The following is a 16,680-nucleotide window of genomic DNA, read 5'->3' on the forward strand; positions in this document are numbered from 1 at the left end:
TTTAATGCAGTTAGTTCATTTTTTGTTGTTTGTATTCTACTTGAGGTTTACCTCCCTCACAACTCCTGGTATGTATGTATGTACATATGTATATATGTATGCATTTGGTATGTGATATTCTATCTTGTTCTAAAAGTCAGGACTTTACAAAGAGGTATACTCATGAAAATGTCACTTGCCCTTTATGCCTTCCAACCCATTTCCATTTTCTCATTCCTTTCTATCCACCCTTTACCCAGTCAGTCTCAGTAGTTTCTAGTTTATTTTCCTGTACTCCTTTTTTAATAAATGTGCAGTTATGTGTATTAATTTATATGCTTATTACATAAAGTATGTGCACTAGAGATATAATAGAACAAATCCCCTAATTTTTAAGCTCTCACCCAAGGATATGTTCTTATTGATTGTTTTTAAGAGAAAGAAAGAGCGAGTGAGAGAGAGAGAGAAACATTGGTGTAAGAGAGAAACATAGGTTGGTTGCCTCTCATGAACACCCTGATATGGAAAAACAAGGAAACATTGTCACTCTGAGAATTGAACCTGCAACCTAGGTATGTGCCCTAACGAGGGTTTGAACCCACAAGCTTTCAGCATATGGGATGGTGCTCCAACCAACTGAGCCACCTGGCCAGGGTAAAACCCGTTCTTAATGTGTTCAAGCACTGAGTTACCTGAAGATATAGAATTAGAGAATGAGAGTAAGCAATTATTGAAGCCACATAAACATAAGTTTATATGAATGAAAAGCAATAGCTTAAAAATGAAATTACTGAAATTTCAGCTTAAACACCTTCTGACAGCATAGATAACAAGGTTTCTATACATTCTTGAATGATCAAAAATCCAGATAAACTGGAATAGAGAACCAACTTCTGCAAAATTTTAACTTAACTTACCTATGAATAATATGTTATAACTTACAAAGCATTTTTGGATGCATTATTTTACTGGGCATTCCCATTATCCTGTGAAGTAGTGGGAAAAGCTTTTCTAAGCTCAATTTTACATATAGACACACTGAGTTTCAGTAACTTGCACATATGTCTGTTATCCTGACCCAAGAGTGAGGCTCCTGGGAAGCAGTGCATTGTGTCTTATTCACTCCTCTGGTGCCTAGCCCATCCACCTGGTCCATATGGAAAGATAAGGAAACAGTTTCACTTTGAGAATTGCCCCCTTGTGATCCATGAATCCTTTCACCTGACCTCCCCATTTTTTCTTCTAGATTGTGGCTCAGTGTGTCTTCTACCTCTCGCCAGAAAATCTGATTCCAGTATTCTACTTAGGTCATCTCTGTTCTATTACCCTGGCCATGAGGCCAATGGAAATGTAGACCTGATTAAATTGGAGCATCCTTTGGATTTTGATAGCAAGTTTTTATGCCAAAAGGAACACAAATACCAATCTATTCATCTCAGATCTCCGGAATATCAGAGTGGGAAGGAATCCAGGGAGAAAACCTCATTTGACAGATGGAAAAAAGCTGAGGTCATAAAGCAGATCAGTAATATTACCAAGATTAGAACTCAATCTGTTCTCTCCAAAGATTGAATTCTTTCCGACCCATAAATGGGCACATGGAAAGAATAAGTCAGACCACTGAATTTACCCTTTTCAGATAAATTAGTCCAAATTCTCTCTTAGTATATAGATATGGAAATCCTTGGAAAATATGAGCCCAATTTGTCTTCTCTTTTGGAACCTGTCTCTGAGTATTGAGAAATTAAATATTAAATAATGAAAATTTGGGAAAACCTTATGCTAAAAACTGAACTGTGTTCCCCTCCACCCAGCCAAAATCTATGTGTTAAAGCCCTACTTCTCAATGTCATTATACTGGAGATGGGGTCTTTTAGGAGGTAGTTAACGTTATTACCTCTAATCTGATAGGACTGTCACCTTATAAGAATAGGAAAAGATCTCTCTCTCTCTCTCTCTCTCTCTGCCCCCTCCCTTTTCTTTCTCTCTCTGTCTCCCCTATACCACCATGTGAAGACACAGTGAGAAGGCAGCTGTCTGCAAGCCAGGAAAAGGTCTCTCACCAGCACCTGACACCCAACCATGTTAGTGCCCTGACTTTGGACGTCCAGCGTACAGAGATGTGAGAAAATAGAGGCACATTATTTAAGCCACCCAGCCTATGGCATTTTGTTTGGCAGCTTGAGCAGACTGATATACCCCTAGATTACATTTTACATGCAGTGTGGGTACATTTTAAATCTTCAACAAATACAATCTATAGTTGACTTCTTAGAGACTGAGGTATCTGGCATGAATTCGCAACGACATATTTTTTTCAGTAAGTGCTCTCCTGCTAGAATTGATATCAATGAATTTTGAATGAAAATGCTAATTGAGAGGTGGAAGAGGAAAGGGGGATGTCAGAATGAATATTATATTGTGTTCTCTTTGAAAGGGTCTGTGCTTGAAATGACAATCATCAGAATTGGGGAGTCATGAGGCAGTGATGGAGAGCCCTTGTTGTATTTCAGCAACAAATGGGCTCTCTGCCCTCCTACACTCCCATCAGTATAGAGCTGCTCCCAGTGGGACACTGGGATTCTTCACTCTGGTCTAATTTTAAGAGAATCAAATGAGGTGGCACTCTGCCACAACCCTCTGGAAACTATTCGAAAATCGAGCAGATCTCATCTTTTGAAAATGTTCCCTGAGTAATGGAAACATGAGGAAGGGGAATATACTACAGACCCCGGATGCATCTTTCAACCACAGTGGAATGCGATATGCCAAACACACTCTTATAGTGGTCAGGATGGACGTGGGAAAGAGTTGGGGTAATAGAACAATAAGCTCTGCTGTCATCTTAAATCACTTTCACTGTGAGATGCTCTCAAGGATTAAATGACACAGTGCTGGGCACGTTGGGAGGGGCTCAATCCAATTATAATCCAAGACATGTAGATATGGTTACATGGCAGCTATCATCTATGTAACAGTCTAGAGTTTTTAATGTCTAATTAAAGTAAGAAGAATTGAATTCAGCTAGGAATCATCCTACCCATCAACTTGTGTAGAATTATACCTGAGATATCAGCAGGACTTTTTCTGGATCTTGAAATTTCGATCATATTTATTTTAGCCCTTGGATTTATACTCAAACCCAAAGTTGATTTCAAGATTTCTGTGAGTTCCTAGTAAGAACTTGTTCTCAGTATTATCTCTATCTCCAGGTTTCTTCATCTATGGGTGCCTTTTTGCTCCCCATCTTGTTAACTCAATTAATTTCTATTTACCCGCAAACCTCATTATATAGGTCCTTCCAAAGATGGTACATAACTTTCTAGGGGAATGGAAAAATGTAATCAAAAGGCACCAAAGTGAATGATTTCCAAAAGTATTACATTTTACAGTTTGCTCAAAATGTTTTCAGTTGTTCTACCACCCAAATATTTTAACACATCCTCTACCTTATAATCCAAGCCTATTTTTATCTTTCTGACTCTTATCTCTAACTCTAACCCAGAAGCCCACCTCCAGTTCTTACTTTCACAGTGAAATAAAAATGTATCTTGGTTTAATTCAGTATACTGAGGAATTGTCTATTGTTTCATTGAAATCATTGCCTTTGGGTTTTTCCCTCCATTGGCCCATTCTACTAGGGCTTTTCATAAAAAAGAAAAGATAATCTTATTCCTAAGAGGAATTCTAACATCTGAATCCAAGATAAGGTAACCATTCTAGTCTGCTGTATTTTCAACTGCTTCTCTACCCTCTGATCTCCACAGACATGCAATTATCTGCACCTGTGAATAGGCTGTGTACCAAGGCTAGAGCTTCACTGAAATGCAGCCATAGATAATAAACATCTTTCTCCTTTGTCGGGCTGTGCAGCCTAACCTGGATTACTCCTTGTTTTGAAGAGAAGTTTCAAAGTTCTCTGTGAAATGCAACTTGGGTTGGAACTCTTTTATGGTACATGGAAAGGCATGTCCCTGTTTATTGAGGACATTTGCCATTTTAATTCTATCCCTAATAAATGGGCAAGGACCTCTCTCAAACTCTTTTTTTCTTTTTGCATCTGAAAAGTAGGATTAATAAAATTTATTTTGTAGGACTATATGATAAATGCTTTGTAAATATTTAATTCTACATTTCTAATGCTATTTATTATGACTTTATTGTCAATTGTTACTATCATCTTAAATTGGAATTGCAACTGAATGTTGCAGATTGAAGGTTCTTCTGGACAGGTACAGTGTGTGTGTGTGTGTGTGTGTGTGTGTGTGTGTGTGTGTGTGTGTGTTGGAGGTGCAGGAAGGGGAATGCCAAGAAATTAAGAGCATGAATTCTGTATGGGTATCTGTATTAGTCAGGGTTCCCCCCAAAGGAACAGATTCAACAGAATGGGTATAGAAATCTTTAAGTAAAGATATTCATATATATGGAAAGATTTATTATAAAGATTCGACTCACACAATTATGGAGGTTGAAAAGTCCCAAGATCTTCAGGATGAGCCAGCAAGCTGGAGACAAAAGATGAGCAAATGTTTCAGTTCAACCCCAAAGGCAGGAAAAATGTCACCATCCCAGGTAAGACTGTCCGGCAGGAAAAGTTCTCTCTTGCTTTAAGGAGGGCCAACCTTTTTGTTCTAGTCAGGCTTTCAGCTGATTGGATGAGGCCCACCATATTGTGGAGGATAATCTGCTTTACTCAGTCTATTTGAATGCTACTGTTATCCAAAAACACCCTTGATCAAATATCCAGCATAATGTTTGAGCAAGTAACTGGGAACCCCATGGCTCATTCAAGTTGACATGTATCATAGGGAATGCAGAATAATGTAAGAAAGGGTCTGGAAGAGAGAGAGATGAGGGAGTGAATCCTACCAGACTAGAAAAGCTCTAAGAGTTTTCTTAGTTCTAGGTTAACTTGATCATTTAAAAGATGAGAAAAGGAAGTCCCTGTAAGGGTCTACCATGGGTCCTCTCACAGGTTGAGAGGGCCAGCGCCCCGATGAGAATATATAACACTTAACCTACACCCCAGCTCCCTCTTTACATCTGTGCTTCTTCTTTTCTAAGGAGACTTCAAGTAGGGAATTAGTTCTTCAGAGTAAGAGTTTGTTTTTTAATAAGTAGATACTGGATGGACTGAAACATCAGTGGAAAATGTAAAACTTTTAGATTTGAGATTTCATATTTCTATTCGAAAAGTTTGGGCAACACTTTATGACTTCTCTCTCTCTGATGACTCTGAGGTTGGAGTAAGATCCCTGAGCAGGGAGGCAAGCAGGGCATGCCCCTTCATCCTCAGCAAGTGACTCACAGAATCACGAAAGCCCCAGCTTGGAAGGCATTAGAAAGGTCATCTTATTCACCACCACACCCCACATACTCGGAGGGGAGCAGCGCCCTTTTAAATATCAACACAGTAGCTGCCCAACTTGAATATCTGCAGAAAGGGAAACTGCCACCCATTTTCTGAACACTAGGCTCTTCACATACTAACACCAGCATTTCAATATGTTAGTAATTTAATTCCAACAACCATTATTGTTATCTATACTTTAGAGGTGAGCAGATTGAACCTGTGATATGAGATCTTTTACCCGAAATTCAGAACAATTTAGTTACAGAACTGCTCTACAACCCAGGTGTGCCTATTTTCAGTCTGTCTGTAGATAGTAGAGGCACAGATTTTGGTATTGTTTGGAATTGAGTTTGAATCTTCATCCTTCATTTTTTAACTCTTTAACCCTGGCCTTACACCCTGTGTCCTCATCAGGAAAAAGAATAAATTAATTAAGAAATAAAAATAATACCGAACTTTGAAAGATGTCATGAGAATCAAGTCTTTGTGGAGTGCTTTGCATGTTGCCTAACATAGTAAATGCTCAGAACATGATGGATGTTATTAGTAATGTTATATCAACCTATTCATCTGGGCCATGAATGAATGAAATTTCTGGACTAGAAGTCTCCAGACTTTCCAGCGCTGATAGTCTGTGGCTGCAAGCTCAATTCTCATAACTGCATCAGTACAGCTATAAAGCTTAAATCTAAGGCAGCGATGTTCACTGCTTAGCATCTACAGCCTTCATTCACTTTGAGAGCTCATGATAGGAGCAGGTCTGTCTTTCTTTCATTTATACACCCTCCCATGGAAGCACAGACAAAATCCATGCTACAGTGCCTCAAAGACAGCCCAAGCTTTAGGAAAACAAACAGAGCTTTAGAGTGTTCAACTCATCAAGATTTCTACCACTCCTGTATCTTGTGGGATAGATGTTCCTAATCAGAGTGAGTGACAGGCACATCCATTCAGTGCATGAGAAAAGCAAGCTAGCTCCATCTGGTGCATCTCATTCATTCACCTTCAAGAAGAGAATCCCAGTCAAAGGTAAAAACAATTCTGCCTCTAGTTGTACCTAATTATCCAGCAGCAGAAAGACACGTGACAGAGGCACTTGCCCAGTGTCCAAAAGCAGAGCAGATGTTTTCAATTGCTCCTTCCTTTGTAATTCTAGCCTGGAAATAAGAATTTAAAATATAGAAAATAATAAGAATACATGAACCTCACAAAGGGACATACCCAGCAGCAGAAGACAAACAGTGTAGGATAAGAGAGTAAACGCATTGAAAGTCATCTCATGGGAGCCTTTAGGAATTATTTTTCCAATCAGGTCAGTATCAGGGGACACAAAGTAGATTTACAGTTGTAAGTATGTGAAACAGTTTATTCCTGTATTATTATTTAATAATTAAATCACATTATTTTCCATACAAACAACTGTAAACCTACTTTTGCCCTACCCTGTATAGTAAATGGTCAGTACATCAAAGAAATAGAATTTTGATTAAAGTGCCGTCTTTTACTTCCTTTGGCCTTGTCATGGCATAATATTGAGAAAACATTCAGCCTAAAATGAATCTTAAGTCAGATAAGAATTAGCACCTTTGGGAAAAAAAAGTTACCTCTGAAAATAAATGCCACTTAACAACTGTCCTTTAGATATTGGAGACCAGAGATCATGTGCTCCCTAAGTTTTCTTGTTTCCAAACCGTCAAACATCTTGGAAATCCTCAACAGTATTTGGTGTTATAGTGGTTAATTTTATGTGTCATCTTAGCTAGGCTCTGGTACCTTTTTTTTTTTTTTTTTTTTTTGTCAACACCAGTCTCCATGTGAATGCCTATGAAGGTATTTTTTAGATGTAACATTTAAATCACTAGACTTTCAATAATGCAAATTATCTTCCATAATGTGAATTGGCCTCCTCCACCCAGTTGATGACCTTAAGAACAAAGACTTATGTTCTCCAAATTAGAAGGAATTCTCCAGAATGCAGCATAGACATCCTTCCTGAGTTTCCGGTTTGCACTTGTGCAGAATCTGGACTTATGACTGGAGCACCAATGTTACCTCTTACCTGAATTCACAGCCTGCCAGCTTGCCCTGTGGATTTCAGACCCCAAGGCCCCCATATTCCCACGAGCCAAATCCTTAAAATAAATCTCTCTCTTTCTCATTTTCCCTCCCTCTCTTTTTCTCTCTCTGCAATGCAAAATGTTTGTATAGTTGTTCTTGACCTGTTGCCCGTGTTGTGGCTAAGACAATATTAGAATTGACACTAGGCTGAAAGATGATGGAGCCTGTTTTGTTTCTCTTGTGATGAAAATGGCAAAAATAAAAAGCCCCCAGGGTAAAAAGATTTAACATTTCTAAACTATTCTCACAAATATTTTCTCAGGGGATCCCAACTTCGATCCCATAAGCTAGACGTTGACTCCATGTGATAGATGAGAAATGAAGGCCTGGGGATATAAACTAATTTACCCAAGAGACCTAAGCTCACAAGCAGTAGAACTCCAGGTCTGATATTCACCCTACCACCCCTTTCCATGACTTCCTCTCAATAAGGAGACAGAGGATCTATGGATGAAATTATTCTGTGAATATGCTCCTCAGTCATGGGAATCCCACCCACTGCCATCAGGAAAGGCCAAGGGAAAAAGCTCCCAAGGTCAGCTTATGCATTGCCTGCGGTTATTGTTCTCCACTCCAGCCTTAAGAACTCTAAGAGATCAATGGAAGCATACGTTGGGAAATAGAAGAGCCATGAGGAAATTTCACAAATTGGCTAGTTTTCGTTTCCTGTTGGCTTTTCCAGCACATTCTTGGCACCAAATGAAAGTAATGTGGTAATGCGGTAAAATGTCTCCATAAGAGACTATCCATTTAGAGATGAGGGCAGTGTATGCCCTGGCCCTTGATGCCCTGAGGGATCATCTGGACATCCTGAGGTTTTCATAGTAACCAATGTGGTCAACTTTTTGTCATATCAAATAGGTTTGCAGATTCGAGAATCTCAAAGCCTCAACATTATGACACTAACTATATTTCTGCTGCTGGCTCTCATTTGGAAATGCCACTAAAGAGGTTGTTTCATGCTTACTTGACATCTAAAGAAAATATGCAAGCTCAGCCTTGTCTTGTCCCAACCAGTATAGTTATCCATTGTGGTATGTGTTTCACAGGATTGGAATTAATAACAAGAAGTCACATCGTACCTTATTTTAAAGAAAGTGAGTGTCCAGTTTCCAAACGAGAAGACAGATTTAATAAGCTAACCCCCACATTTGCAAAGGATTCTCATGTTATGATATAACAGCAGCTATGATTTATTGAGCACCTACTATGAGCCAGGTATTTTATAGACATTATATACAATTATCAATTCTCATGACAACACTGGAAGGCATATAGGAGAAAGTTGATACTTGGTGAAGGGAAGTAACTTGCTGAAGGTCACATAGCTAGAAAATATCTAACCAGGCAAGCAAGTCATTTGCCTTCAGATCATATATAAAACACACTATTTACTATTTGAGAGGCAGCAATCCCTGTATCTAACACACACACACACACACACACACACACACACACACAGTGCAGCAATCCCTGTTTCTAACACACACACACACACACACACACACACACACACACAGACGGAGAAAGCCTTCATATTGAAATGGAATTTAAATGAAACACTGACAAAAACAGCTATTCCATCAAACAAACTATACTTTTCTTTCAGGACATAGAAATTGGCTACAGGTAGGCTGTGTTCAATTAATATTTATGAAATAAAAAAATGCACATCTATTCCAATTGATCCAAAACATTTCATCTAAGACCTTCTCTCCTTGCCACCCATCAGATATATTTCTAAAAAGTAAGTCACTAATTTTTTCAATAAGAGAGCACAGAGCACATACTCTGGTAGGAGATGTAGTTCTAGGAACTACGTACAGATGTACAGGGCACAGCAGGCTGCTTTCTAAAGGAGCAACAGTTACTAGGTGACACAGACTTTTAAAGTGACAACATCAGGTGGTGTCATTAGCTCCAGGGGAGTGCCCATGGGGCCTATGGCAGCAGAGAGGAGGGCCATGTAGTCAGCCATAGGAAGAGGAGGAAACCCGAAGCACTTCCAGAGCTTGGCCAAATGCAGGGTCCCCTTGTTCTCTCATCCTTATTCTCATTCAAGGAGGCCTTGAATTGCTTGTGGTTCTAGGTTCTTCTCAGAACCATAGGGCCATAGGATTTGACAACTGTGTGGATCATTTCAAAATCAGATTTCTGCTTTTGGTCATAGGATGAGCTAGAGAATGGAAAAGCTCTGCAACTACACAACACTTAGAAACCCTAGATGTAATAAGAGAGGTCTGTTTAAATACATGGCTGAATTCAGAAGAAAATAAGAGAAATTTATAAGCACCAAAACACCAGAGAAGGAATTGAGATCCAGATAATGAGCAAATAGGAAGGTGGGCCCCAGGGTCTGGAAGGATGTGAGGGGCTGTCGTTGGGGTCTTGGTAATGCAGGGGTTGGGATGCAATACCCCCAGCAGATGCGGGGAGAAGAGTGTGAGCCTGCTTACAGATGGAAGTTGAAATTGAGACTTCTGCATCAGGCCACGGCTCTCAAAATTCTATACTTCCATTAAAGGTGGATTCTGTTTGAACTTTACCTCCCGACTAATGGTATCAAATCTGACACTGTGGAGCCAGAGAAGTTACAACTCAGCCTAAAGTATGTTGTTATCTCCTTTTCATGTAAATACCTCTACATGTTCTGAATCATTTTCCATTAAAGAAACCTTATCGTTCTTATCCTTGGCTCTTAGATGAAAAAACAAAAAATTGAGAGATTTCATAATGATATGAAATGCTTTTTGATAAACTTGTCCAAATGCTCATTACAAAGGTTTGTTCCAATTTACAGTCTCTCCAACTGTGTTTGACAAAGTCCATTGCTATGCTTCCTTATCAACCTCTGGTAAAAATACAAAAAATATTTTAATCTTTGCCAATCTGATAGAAACTGGAAAAAAAAGTATCCTTTTAAATTTAAGGTGCATGTAATTGTCTTTCTGTGAAGCCAAACATCCCTCCACGTGTTTCAGCTGTGGCTGTCTCACTTGTGAATTAGCCCTACATGTCTATGTTTCAAACCCCACTCTTCAGTCTGGATACCTTTCTTTTTTCCTTGTTGATAGTTCATTATACTCAATATTGATGCAGCATGCATGTTTCAGTGTCTGATACCATTTTCAAAGCTTGACTTGCTATTATCCTTTTAATCTTTACAGTGAATCCTATAGGGTATGTATTATTGTTCCCTTTAAATGGATTCAGAGAGGTTGACTAACTGGTAGAGCCAGAATAAAGATCTTGGGGACTTAACCCTGGTGTTTGATACGTCTGCTGATTCTCCCTCATGTTAAATTATTTCATGGTGTGCTTTGCAATCAAAGATTGTGAGCTCGTCTTCAGTGAGGTTTTACCTGAGAGAATCCAGTGGGAACCGAAACAAAGACACGTCCTCCCAGAGATTTTGATTTGCCTATATTAGACATTTTGGATGTTTCATTGGTGATTTTAAATAATATTATTGAGATATAATTTAGATGCTAAAAAGCTTACCTGTTTAAAATGTACAAAGCAATGGTTTTTAGTATATTTAGAGTTGTGCAGCCATCACCATAATCTAATTTTAGAACATGTTGTTCACACCCAAAAGAAGACTCACATCCATTAGTGGTCACTTCCCATTCCTCCCCAACCCACTAATCTACTTGCTGTCTCTATAGATTTGCCTACTTGGAACATTTCATATAAATGGCATCATACAGCATGTATTTTTGTGATTGTCTTCTTTAATTTAAAATATTTTGTATTTCTCAAAATGAGGATTAATGGACAATGCCAGTTATTTAAATTTAAACCTCAAACCCACATGATGCTCAAGTCTGTATTTATGGAGTCTGGGGTTGTTTCTAGTTCCAGTTTCTTATTCCTAGTGGGAAGCCTATTGCTTAGCCAAGTATCAAAAGGCACTTGGAGGTCACAAAACCCCATAAAAATAGAAAAGGGACTTACACTTGCAGTCATCCTCATTCTAACCAGTGTATCATTAATAGCAATTTGTTTCTGTGGGAAACTTGGGGACTGGGAAATTACACCCTAGTCTAGGGTATAGTGTGTTATCTCCTTCTTTAAGGAAATATCTCTGCATGTTTCTGTCATTTTTTATTAAAATAACTTTACATTCTCTGGGTCCACTGGTATCTTCCTAATGATTACAGCAATATGATATGTGTGACGAGCACATTGTAAGAATACAGAATATGTCAATGATATAATTAGCAGATTAATTACAGTGATATGATAGTCCTGAATACAACCCTTATCCAACAATTGGTGAATACCCATTTGTTTCTCATTCCTTCCTTTGTTAGATAGTCATTTATCTTCTTTTACAACAAGTCACTCTTGCAGGAGTATGAACTACGTTACTGAGTGAAATCAAGATCCTTAGCCCAACAATCTTAAGGTCCAGTGGGAAGTATTTACTTTTTTTTTCAATTACATGTGGAGCATTACACAAATTATAGCTGTAGAATCTAGCTGACCAATTAAAGATAGGGCAATAGAATATTAAAGTGTAATGTCACACGCAGAATCTTGGAATGCTCCACCCAGATCTTCCTAGGCCTGTCTCACCCTTGGCCACTGCCCAGCACAAGCAGAGAGCCAGAAGGACCTGGGCCTTTATTTCTTGGGGCAGCACTTACCGATGACAAATGGGTGTAGCTATGTGCAAACCGAGCTCCCTTGCCTTGCAGTACAAACTCTGAGGGGTAACATGGTCCAGAGCTCTCTGTGGGATCAGACTGAAATGGGGACTTCACTTGAAGTCATATCTTTGATTTCATCCCACCCCTCTCCTGCTTCTCCCTTATCAGTCTCTCCTGGGAGCATTTCTTTAATAAATACCATGTGTATGAATCCTCATTCCAGACATTGCTTTTGGGAAAGGTAGACTAAGAAGAGCATTGGTAAATGGTGGGGCCAGAATTTCTTTCTCTGATTTCTGTATCCAAATTTCATCTCCTTCCTTTTATATCATGGAGGGAGGGAAAATAAGACTCAGAGAAGTTCAAATATTTTCGTAAAGCCATGTGTCTTGCAAGGGACTCAAATCCAGTATTCTAAAATCCAGTGATGTGGGCTGTACCACATTTTGACTTTTAAAACTTATCAGAGGGAAGTAAGTTTATATCAATGAACTGCAAATTTATGTCAATGAACTGCAAAGGTTTCTCACAGTTTTGCAATTAATATTGTATTTATATTTGGAATCTCAGGTTCTCCACCTATGAAATTAGTACACTCCTGCTTTCTTCAACATCTTTTTTCTTTCTCTTGTATTAAAAATTAAATGGAATAACACATGCAACAAGAACAGGGCTTGGCACATAGCTAGATGCTCAGGGTACATTGTCTTTTATTAGAGAGCCAGGGAAAAGATAATTAAACCAAATAAGGAGTCCTGTAACCAGAACTGTTTTGACCAACCACAGGATTCTCTTGAAGCAAAGCCTCCGTTTCTGGAAAAATACTAAAAAAAAAAACAAAAAAAAAAACACCACAAATAATCCTGTCAGTTCCCCATACATAATGGACTCCATGACGTCTCTGTGGACCTGGTGGATAAATAATGGAGGCTGTTGTGTTCAAAAGATTTCTTAATAAAGTCCAGCCCCTTCCAAGAGAAGAAACACCATGGAAGATGAGCATGCCACATTAAACCTGCAGTGAAACAGCCAGCCCTTCTAACTGCTAACTAGGCAATTCTCAGGGGCCGGCAAGGAAATCCAGAAGGACATAAACAAGAAGTGAACCAAGTACGCAATTGGTTTTTCTGTTCTTTTTTTCCTTCTGTTTTGTTTTGATGTGTGTGTGTGATATTTATTTATTTTTATTTTTATCATCTTCAGGACATTTGTACGCAGAGGGAGGAAAATACCTCTTGAATGAGATGTTTGTAGGGAAATTGCAAGGGAGAGGATGCTGGCTTTGACCTAAAAATGCCCTCTGAGGATTGGGGTGGTTCAGACTGGTTTCTCATGTTTTTTCTGCTCCCCTAATGGAAGTAAAATAACAACATGAAATAGAGGGGATGGAACAGCCAGCAGGAGGATAAATACCAAGGAAGCGATGTAAACACAGCCCCCAATTTCCCCAGCGAGTAAGAGAATGAGGAATGTGTTATTTATCTGTCTTTGCAATCTGCAAAGCAGAGTATGGAGCTGCCCTCCTTTGGGAATATCTTCTATAAATAATCAAACAATTGCAGGATGGGAGTTTGGGATGAGTGAAAGGAACCCAGGAGACAGGGGATTTCTTCAGGCTCCAGGTCCTCAGGCAGCTCTTCCAGGAATCCTCTCTGGATCCTCCCAGGCAGTGAAAAAACAGGAAGCACGAGCACTTTAAAACAGAGACACTTGAGGAGTAACTGACTGCTCCCACTCCCCTTTCATTTAGGTTTAGAAAAATTGATGCAACTTACAGCTAATTGACTTATTAAGATGGTCCTGTACTTGCAGGTGAGGATGTAGTGTGGGTTTTGAAATTAAACCATGCAGGCTGAACTCTGCCTTTATTACTCACTGTGTTACTGTAACTTCCCCAAGCCTCAGTTTCCTCATCTGTAAAACTAATAATAATTTCTACTTTAATAGGATTACTATAAGAAACAGATGTGGTAATGCACATGCGTTCTTAGTGCAGTGCCTAGTGTATATTAAGAGCTCCACAAAGCCCTGAGATTAGTGTGTTTGTTGGCATTGTTGTTAGTCATGAAATAGAAGTAAACTCTAAATTAATGTTTTCAAATCCACACTTCTCTCTGTCATTTCTAATCTCTTAAGATTGCATTTTTTTCCATAAATTTCATTATTCCAATATATAATACACGATGACACATATGTCATGCAATTACGTAATAGGTTGTGTGTGGTGCTTCTCACACTAGGCCTCGGATCACACAAATCCAATATAGTTCAATCAGTGTTCGCCAGGTAAACAGGGACCTATTTCACCAGATATAAAGAAGACAAATGGATTTGCCTTGGCCTGTGGAGTCAACCCTCTTTGATAAAGTGTTTGTTGAATATGAATTGAACAAACCTTAATCTTTTTTTAGAAGAGACAGGGCTAAGATGATAAGGGAGGGACTTGAGAGGGTTTTGCAGGTGGGCTGACCACATGAGCAATGGTGGACTAGCTGAACTTATTCATGGAATAATCTTTAATCTTTAGGCTTCCTCTGGAAAGTCACTTCTTCAAAGATACTTTCCTCAGTGTCCCAGTTCAATAGAGCCCACCTTTTTATCCTCTTTTGTAGCATCCCACAGTTTTCCTTTGAAGTCCATTATTATTTAAACTAAATATCTAATCATGTAAGTTGTTGGGAGTGGAGTGGGATGTACGTGTTTTCAATTAACAGCAGTCTCCTCCGATTAGGCAGTAGTTTGTCCTCTGAGGGTAGAAATCAAGGCTGTTTTTACTTGCAGTGGTCCTCAGTGCTTAGCACCATGCCTATGTGACACATTGTGTGTGTCATTTAAATATTTCTTCAGTGAGTCCCTGGATGAATGAATGAATACATGAAGAGGACAATCAGGAGACCCACTTGCATGAGGAAAATGTTGTGATGGAGACAAAGGGAGATGGGTGAAGAGTAAGACAGGCCTCTCTGCCCCTGTCCCCACAAGGACCATCAATAAGTTCCTACTCTTCTCTGGGCCTCCTTTGTCTTTTCTGTAAAAGGATTAGAACTAAGGCTACTATATGTGTTATTCTAGGTTTTTATGCTTCTCTAATTCTTTGGTTGGAAGTTTGGCATTATACTAACTAGTACCCATTTGCAAGAACACAGATGTGGCAGTAGTGCTTATAATATGCAGAAAAAGGATAGTAGAAGGATTTCTTTCTTTCTTCATTGTATAAATGCCCATTGAGCACCTGCTGTGTACAAGGTTTTAGGGGAGGCAGAGATGAGTAACATATAGCCTCTAACTTGGAGCAGCAGAAATGGACAATGAAATAGAAAGAAAAGGATGAGAACTGAGAAGGACAAGGAGAAAGAGGAAATGGAAGAGACATAGAAGAAGAAAAAGAACAAGGAGGAGGAAGAGGCATAGGAAAAGGCATTTTATTGAATGTGGTACCAAGTATTTCGCACATCATATCCCATTTACAAATGCTGAAGCTGAGGTTCCAACAAATTAACTATAAAGCTATTGGTGGGACCTGAATTATTCTGAGTCTGACTGCTTATGGTCTTGACAAAGGGGTCCAGAAAGCCCCCAGGCTGCTGAAAACACACAGGTGAAGAGGCAGTTGCAATGAGGTGGTGAGCGCCTTGACTGTACAGTTTGCATTTCCAGTCTGGGTCCAAAGGTCTGCGCTTGTATTCCCCTGGGCCTCCCTCTCAGTGTCTCAGTCTGCTCATCCTTGCCTTGCCCTTGTTGATACCAAAAAAAAAAAAAAGGAAAGAAAGAAAGAAAGAAAGAATGAAAGAAAGAAAGGAAGGAAGGAAGGAAGGAAGGAAGGAATGTAACTGTAGAAAGAAAGACTATTTTCCCCAAAAGGTACAGACAGAGAAGAAGCTTGCAGAGGCATGGGCCAAAGACAGGGTGGGGAGGTGGCAGAGAGGGATCAAACCGAAGCCTGAAGCATTTTGGCTCCTCTTCTTCATTCCTCTTCCCCTTGTAGCTTTTAAGTTTCATTCACTATTTCAGTGGGATTTGGGGATTGGATTGAAGTTGCAGTAAAAGAGGTGCTGGAGGCAAACTGATTTTTCAGCTTCCAAGGAAAACAATGATCCTAATCTGGCCTGCCATAAGCCTTCCCCCACAGTGGAAATTCACTGGGTTCAGTGAGCATTCTGTGGAGGAGACACATCGCTTTCTGTGACTACACCTTGCCCAAACTTCTCTCATTTTATTTCCCACTGGTTTATGAAGCATCTACCCATCCTTTACACACCCTGCATTCATAGAGCCCTTACTAGGAGTCCAGTGCTCAGCCAAGGGCATTAGATACATTATTTCATTTAGTCTTCCCAATGACCCACAAGGTATATGCCATCATAATCCTTATTTATCCTGGAGAGTTACATAACCTGCTCAAAGTCACAGCTGTGGAGAAGAGGAACAAACATCTGAACACAGGTGTCCAACTTCAGAGCCTGTGCTCTTAACACCATATTACACAATCTCTCAACCACAACCCCTGTGTGTTCATTACCATTCTGTCCTTTTTATAAATCTTGAAACCAAGGCACAGAGACCTGAAACCATCGG

Source organism: Pteronotus mesoamericanus, unplaced genomic scaffold (assembly GCF_021234165.1).
Source record: "Pteronotus mesoamericanus isolate MK-2021 breed Mesoamerican mustached bat unplaced genomic scaffold, CSHL_Meso_final contig_78, whole genome shotgun sequence".
NCBI lineage: Eukaryota > Metazoa > Chordata > Mammalia > Chiroptera > Mormoopidae > Pteronotus > Pteronotus mesoamericanus.